We start from the raw sequence: 8,356 nt of genomic DNA on the forward strand, positions 1-8,356 counted from the left end.
TAATTTTAACCAAGAGCCTACATTTATACATAAAAGAAATAATACTCAACTTATCCGAGGCAGAAGAAGTTGGAGAAAGCATTATTAACGAGAAAATTCCAAGATTGGGTAGTAAACAGGGAAAAATACACCGAGTCGTAGAGCTACGCAAAAAGGAATACAGATGGCGCCGTGAGCGGCGCAGGGCACGCTTTCGAAACGGGGAGGAGGGATGCCTTATGAACGGCTCCCCCCTTTCTTATCGTTTTCGTTTTCTTGCCATTTTACCCCTACGAAGTGTTAACTCTATTCGGGGTATAGATTGCTATGAGGCGTGTCAAGAATACGTCCACTGATATTTACGATATCCCTAAGGTCTTTTTTAGGGATACTCGCTCCAGGAGTTAGAATTCTGGGTACCTGAAGGTAAATTCTCTGGGAATATCGCCGTAGTTGTAATATACCCTAGGAAGCTGCCTTTAAGGAACTTCCATCAGGACGACATGGCTTGAGCCCAAAAATATATATATATATATTTGGGCTCAAGCCATGTCGTCCTGATGGAAGTTCCTATAGGGTAGCTTCCTAGGGTATATTACAACTACGGCGATATTCCCAGAGAATTTACCTTAAGGTACCAGAATTCTAACTCCTGGAGCGAGTATCCCTCGTGAAAGGGATATCGCGACATATCAGAGGACGTATTCTAGACACGTCACATGGCAATCTACAACCTGGACAGAGATTTCGTCTCGTAGGAGGTGATTGACGAGATACGAATTCGGGAAAGAAAAAGGGGAGCCGCTCCCAAGGCTTCCCTATCCCCCGATTCGTATGCGTGCCTGGCGCCAATCCTGGTGCCATCTGTATTCCTTTTTGTGTAGCTTTACAACTCGGTGTTTTTTCCTGTTTTTCTCGCAAATCTTGGATTTATTCGACTTTTCATGGCTTCTTCGTCTTCGTCGGCCTCTGATAAGTTGAGTATAGTGTCTGTTATGTATAAATGTAGGCTCTTGGTAAAATTTTGAGTGATTAATAGGATTAATCTTTGATACAAGAGCCGTAGCCTACCAGAGGTGTCCTGGACACTGTCGCTCGCTAGGTATAAATTAGTTAGTCAGAGCGACATTCCTGGTTGTTTTGCTTTAATAAATTTTAGCTATTTAGCATTACATAGGATTTCCTTTCGTGCTTAGTATTATTTGGCGAAGTATTCGTCATTCTGGCCTACGCTAGGCCATGTAGCCTAGTCGTTTGGTCCTAGTACTTCATGCATGATTTTGGTTTTTCCGAGTGTAATTAAAATTTTATTGAAGCTTTAGGCTATATTTTATACATTTTAGACTGTATGGAATATTTCCAAGATTGTATACGTGTGAGTTTCGGTGAATTAGGTAATCGATTCTCTTGGTGCCTAGGCTAATTGCTTATGGAGCCTTAGTATACTTTATCATACTCCCCGGTTGCTTCCTTTTCTTCGGAGAAGGTATGCAATCCCTTTCCCTCTGTTTAAGCCTTGGGCTTATCCCTAAGTGGTTTTTTCCGATATTATTTTCGATAAAACTATACTAGGGTGTTACTGTACCTTCCTGTTCCTGTAGTTATGGTTCAAGAGGGACAGAACAACAGAGTTTTTAGTCTGAGTCTGTGTTGTCTGGCTTGGGGCAGAGTCCCCCTCGCTGACCTAACACATACAAAGGGAGCTTAGCTCCCTTAGGTCACTACCGAAGGTTTCTGTAGTTATGATTCCTTCTTTTGTGATCGACCAGACTAAGTCCTGTTGCTGTTCTCGGGGGGGGGGGGTAAGTTCTTCCCTTGGGAGTAGCAACGCCTTCCTTGCTTTGGTGCTCTGGAAGCTGGCAAGTATTGCTGGCCTTTTCCCTTAGATCTCCCTTAGGCTAAGATAAGTTTCTTGGCTGCGGGTGATCTGTCACTAAAGCAAGGTTGGCAGGACCCTCTTGTCCCTTCCCCCTCTATCTCCGTAATGGCCTAGCCATTACTGTACTGTACCTTGCCGGCCGGCAGAGCTGGCCGGCAGGGGTCTTACTTTACTGTACGTCGTTCTACTTCTGGACCTAGTATAGGTTGGGATGTGGAATTGACTCAGCCCATTGCCGGCCGGCAGAGCTGCTGGCCGGCAAGGGTCTTATGTTTTCGAGTGCTGCCCGGACCTCTCTTGGTCCCTCATCCATGCCTGCCTGCAGAGCCGGACGGCATTGGTCAAGGAAGCCTGAATTAGTTTCTCCCCTTCCTTATATGCACTCTTTCGGTTGCCGGGCTTGGAGGTAGTGTACACTCTTATCCCGGCATCCATTCTATTTTCTTCTAGTGCTGTACCTGTCCCGGCTGCCGGCCTATGAGGCCGGCAGCCGGGCAGGTGTAGTTCTCTGGTTCTTTTGCTGCCGGCTGGCATCGGTCTTGTACCTTTGCCGGCCAGCTTATGTCAGTCCTTGTCTGCCGGTCACCAAGAGTGTGGCCGGCAGCTAGGTACTACCTTGTGTAGTTGCTGGCCGGCAGCCATTGCCAGCCAACACTGGCTGTTACCGGCCGGCAGTTGCTGCCGACCGGCACAGGCATTTGAACCAGAGTGCTGCCGCCCTATAGCTGTTAAGTAGTATACTTTAAAGCTAGTTGTGGTGTGTGCCGGCCGGCAAAGGCAGGCCGGCACACATCCCCCTATACTGTACTAGTATTCTTCTGTATAGCATATACAGTAAGAAGAAAACTATAGTAAAGGTTTTGGTACAGCACTGTATCTTCTAACACTATTGTGTTTTCTTGCACATCCCTTTGCTGTTGCCCTCAGATAGGAAGCTGAGTTCTTCCCTGTCTATTATCCAGGATTTTAAAATCATTGCTTAGGTGTGAGCTCCACCTGTTTCCTCTGGAAACCTTGCATTGGTTACTCTAGAAGAGATAAACCATTTTTGATTTTATTATCTGGAAGGCTGCAACAATGGGTTGTGAGGGAAACACAAGTGTGTGTCTTTCCTTTCTGAATTGTTATGCTATACTATGCATATCCAGTGATACATAGTTCACTTGATACTCATGGAAATTTCTTCTCTTTACAGAAGGACACTCCGAAGTGGGGAAGTGCTTTCTGCAATGTCAGCAGCAAGAACCTCTGCGGACATGAGTTTTGTAGGAGACACGCAGCATACGCTGTCTCCAAGGATGATCTCCGGTATTGGGACCCTCAGGTATGTACTGTGTGCACTAACCTGATTAATGAGACATTTAAATAGCTAGGAAGAAGCTTCGTACCTGGGTAAGGGGCTTCCAAAAGAACACTTCTGGCCCTTATCTTCCAAGTGAGAAGATGAGGGCGTATCTTTTCCCTAAGGCATCAGCTGATGCAGTGATTCCCCAGCCTCAAGAGGAGATCCCTTAAGTTCAGATCCAGGTGGATGCTGAAGTCGCGGTCGCGATGCAAGACATCCAGCTAAATGACAGGATATCTGATGTGGACGGGTGTCAGGAGGAAGACCTCCTGGCAGAAGCCCAGGATGAAGTTCAAGCCCCTCTACATCGGCCGGTCTCCCAGTAGAGCTGGGACAGGCCCTCTCTTCTATTGTTGGAATGATCCAACAAATGCAGAAGGAGAATCAGGAGAAGGCGGCTGCAATGGAACTGCGAATGCAGTGCCTTGCAGAATCACATGGGCCCCAGAAAAAGCTCAATGTGAAAGACCTTCCCTTGTGCTCAGATGCTATCCCATGGAGGTATGCTGAGCACATGCCGATGACGACTGGAAAGATCGTCATCTCGGATAAGCTGGGCTCAGTTCCCCTGGAGGGTGGAATTCTGGCCCAGCAAGGCATCATATCTGGACTGTTATGTCCGGCTGAGGAAGGAACCAGCTTCAAAGGAGGAGACAGAGCCGAAGGAGGTCATAGTGATGGACCATGCTAAGGCTCAAGCTCTACTTTCATCCTCGATGAAAGAGAGGGGCTTCTCTAACTCAAAGGTAGCTGCATTGAATAGGAAGCTCCCTTCCTTTGTGTCCTCGCCTACTAGAGCCTTCCCCCTTTTACAGAAAGGGTTTCTGGCTGTACTAAAAGCAATCGAGGCCGGCAAGTCTTGCCCCTCCTTAGAGGAGTGTAAACCCTTGTCGCTGGCCCTGCCTATGGACCACAAAGACTGGAAGGACGTCCATCTTACGTTCTCAGTGGGAAAGTTGGAGGCTGATATTGCCGGACGTCAGTTCGGCAAGGACCTCCCTAAGCTGTCTGACTTTCTTTTGCGAAGTGAGTTCGATACAAAAGAAAGACTGACTGCCTCAATGTCTCTTCAGACTACTCTAGAGACGATGGCAAGTGACCCCAAGGTCCATGAAATGTTCATGGTAGTGGCCAAGCCTCATCTGGCCACAGTGACGAAGGACCTTTATGGCTTCGTCAAGGCAAGGAGAGCTTTTAGGAAGTTCGTGTTTACCTCGGCTACGGTGAGGCACGAGCTAAAGAAACTAATCTCCTCCAACATTTGGGGAAAAGCCCCTTTTTCCCTACCGACTTGGTCAAAGAAGTTTTTGATAAAGCCGCCTTGGAGAATAGAACCTTCTCCAGAAGTGGGGCCTGGCTATCAAAAGAAAGTCTTCCCCGGATGAGGGTCCTCAACCAAAGAGGAAGACTATGAGGACTAGGCTACCGTCTCAGCCAGCCAAGCCTCTTAGACAGCAACAGCAACTGCAATTGCCATTGCCCCCAGTGCCCCAGATCGTGGCACAAACATCGACCACCTTTCAGTGGGTACCCCAGGCCGTGTTGACACAGTCCACGGCATTCACCCCAGCGTTCGAAGGGCAGTCTACTTCCTTTCGAGCAAAGCCTAGAGGAGCAGCCAGAGGCTCGTCTAGACGCCCCTCAAGGGGAAGGGGATTCAGGGGTGGTTGTGGTCAGGAAGGCAAGACCTCAGGACGGCAGTCCAAGTGAGGTGATACCGGTAGGAGGGAGACTTCTGAAATTTCGGGATCGGTGGACCTACGATCCCTGGGCCCACAGCCTACTCAAGAATGGACTGGGCGGGAGCTGGTACAGCACTCCACCCTCGTACCTTCGGTTTTTCCAACACTCCACCCCCGTTATGGAGGAGTACGTTCAAGAACGGTTGGAGAAAAAGGGTGAAGCCCATCAATTTCTAAGGGAGGCTGTTTTGTGTTCCCAAGAAAGACTCGGAAAAGCTCAGAGTCATTCTGGACTTGTCGCCACTTAACAAGTTCATAGTGAATTACAAATTCAAAATGCTAACACTGCAACACATAAGGACCTTACTGCCCAAGAGGGCATATTCCGTCTCTATAGACTTGTCAGACGCCTACTGGCACATTCCAATTAGCCATCGACTCTCCCCCTACCTAGGGTTCAGGCTACAACGAAGACTATACGCCTTCGGAGCCATGCCATTCGGGCTAAACATAGCCCCAAGGATTTTTACGAAGCTTGGGAGCGTAGCTCTCAAACAATTTCGCCTAAAGGGAATTCAGGTAGTAGCCTACCTGGACGACTGGTTGGTGTGGGCAGCATCCGAGACAGAATGCTTGCAAGCTTCCAGTCAAGTGATCCAGTTCCTAGAGTACCAAGGCTTCAAGATCAACAGAAAAAGTCTCGACTTTCTCCATCTCAAAAGTTCCAGTGGCTAAGATCCACTGGGACCTTTTGTCACACCGTTTCTCCACCCCGGCGAAAAAAAGGAAGGATATAGTGGGTTCTGTCAAGAGACTTCAAGATTCCGAAAGGATATCAAGACACGAGCAGGAGAGAGTACTGCGCTCTCTCCAGTTTGCTTCGGTGACAGACCCAGTGCTAAGAGCACAGCTAAAGGATGCAATCGGAGTTTGGAGAAGTTATGCATCAAACGCGTGAAGAGATCTGAGAAGACCAGCCGCTTCGGCTAAGTACTCTTCTCAGGCCTTGGTCCCAAGCCAGACATCTAAAGAAGTCAGGTTCTTCTTCAGCCACCTCCCCCGTCGGTGACGATTCACTCAAACGCCTCGAAGGAGGGATGGGGAGGTCACTCTCATCGGAAAAAAGTCCAGGGGACTTGGTCCAGGCTATTCAAGACCTTTCTCATAAAACTTTCTAGAAGCTAGGGCAGTGCTCCTTACCTTAAAGAAAGTCTCCCCGCGTCATTCGTTCCACATAAAGTGGTAATAGACAGCGAGGTAGTTGTAAGATACTTGAATCGACAAGGATCGAGGTCACCACCTCTCAACCAGGTGATGTTGGCCGTCTTCCGATTGGCGGAAAAGAAGAAGTGGTACCTGTCGGCAGTTCACCTTCAAGGAGTCCGCAATGTGACAGCGGACGCTCTATCCAGGTTCACACCGATAGAGTCGGAATGGTCCTTAGACGCAGGATCATTCTCCTTCATTCTGAATCATTCCCAGAACTGCAGATAGACCTCTTTGCGACGAAAGACAACAAGAAGTTGCCCCTGTACGTGCCCCGTACGAGGACCCCTTAGCGGAAGCAGTGGACGCGATGTCCCTCGACTGGAACAGATGGTCCAAGATTTATCTGTTCCCTCCTCACAACCTTCTGTTGAGGGTACTCAACAAACTGAGATCCTTCAAAGGGTAGCGGCAATAGTGGCCCACAAGTGGCCGAACAGCGTGTGGTTCCTCCTGGCATTGCAACTGTAGCTGAAGTTTGTACCACTACCAGATCCAGTTCTGACCCAGCGAGTCCAGAAGTCAACTGTCTGCGCTTCATTACAGAAAACCCGGACCCTGCAGTTCATGATTTTCTCTCCCTAGCGGTGAGAAAGCGTTTCGGGATTTCGAAAGCCAGTATAGACTTCCTTGAGGAATATAAATGCAAATCTACTAGAAGGCAATATGAGTCATCTTGGAGAAAATGGGTGGCCTTTTGTCAAGGCGAAGATTCCACAGGAGATCTTGACAGACTTCTGCTTATCTTTTTTCCCCACCTCCATGGTCAAGGGTTGGCAGCGAACACGATTTCAGCGTGTAAGTCTGCTTTGACAAGACCCATTCTATATGCCTTCCAGGTCGACCTAGGTAACGAGATCTTTAATAAAGTCCCGAAAGCCTGTGCTAGGCTCAGACCTTCAGCACCTCCAAAGCCCATTTCATGGTCTTTAGACAAGTTCTTCATTTCGCTTCTCTGTTGAGCAATGAAGAGTGTGCGTTAAAGGATTTGACACAAAAAGTTATTTTCCTATTTTGCACTCGCGTCCGGGGCCAGGGTTAGTGAGATTGTAGCCTCTCGAGAGAGGCAGGTCGTGTTCAGTTCCTGGATGGGGAAGAACTGAACCTGTTTCCGGATCCTACGTTTCTCGCCAAGAATGAGTTACCCACCAACAGGTGGGGTCCCTGGAGAATCTGCCCTCTGAAAGAAGATGCATCTCTATGTCCAGTAGAATGCCTAAAGGTCTATCTTCATAGAACTTCAGACTTCAAGGGTGGTCAACTATTCAGGGGAGAAAAATCAGGCTCAAATTTATCTCTGAATCAACTCAGAGCGAAAATCACATATTTTATTCGCAGAGCGGATCCTGACAATACACCCGCAGGTCACGATCCGAGGAAAGTTGCCTCATTCTTAAATTTCTTTAATTGTATGGATTTTGAACATCTCCGTTCATACACTGGCTGGAAGTCTTCCAGAGTGTTCTTTCGCCACTATGCGAAGCAAGTAGATTAACTAAAAGAGATCTGTGGTAGCAGTGGGTCGCGGTGTTAACCCTACTGTTTAACTCTGCGAGGAACAGTGGTCTTAATTGGGACGATTAATTCCAGGGTGAGTGTGTAGTTACATACTGTACTACAAAGTAAGTTAGGGCACTGTGTTGCCCATCCAGACTGTTCCATTTCCGAAGGTGAACCTAGCATAAGTGCAGACATGTGTGCCGAGCGTTTCTAACGCTAATGTCATTGATTTGTAATACAGGCTTTTATGACTTTGATACCTCGGTATCTTAAAAGTGGCATCTAATGTTTTTTCTTTCAGACAAACAAGCTCTGTTTACTATCATACTTATGCTTAAAGTTTTGGGTTATCCTCTTCTTATATATATATATATATATATATATATATATATATATATATATATATATATATATATATATATATATATATATATATATATATATATATATATATATATATATATATATATATATATATATATATATAATTGTGGTTAACCTGTCTATTTATTGCCAGTCAATAATCTGGTTCTTGAGAACCTTGCGTCTCCTTCACCTGTGTCAATTTATTGGTATAATTGAGCATTCATTCTATGTACCTTATCTGGGATAATTCTAATAGAATTGTTCCTTTATGCAAGCTATGTTGCATTGGTTTTCCTCCTATGTGGATATAAAACCTTTGTCCAATACAAGTATTGTGCG

The sequence above is a fragment of the Palaemon carinicauda genome, chromosome 2 (assembly GCF_036898095.1).
Source record: "Palaemon carinicauda isolate YSFRI2023 chromosome 2, ASM3689809v2, whole genome shotgun sequence".
NCBI lineage: Eukaryota > Metazoa > Arthropoda > Malacostraca > Decapoda > Palaemonidae > Palaemon > Palaemon carinicauda.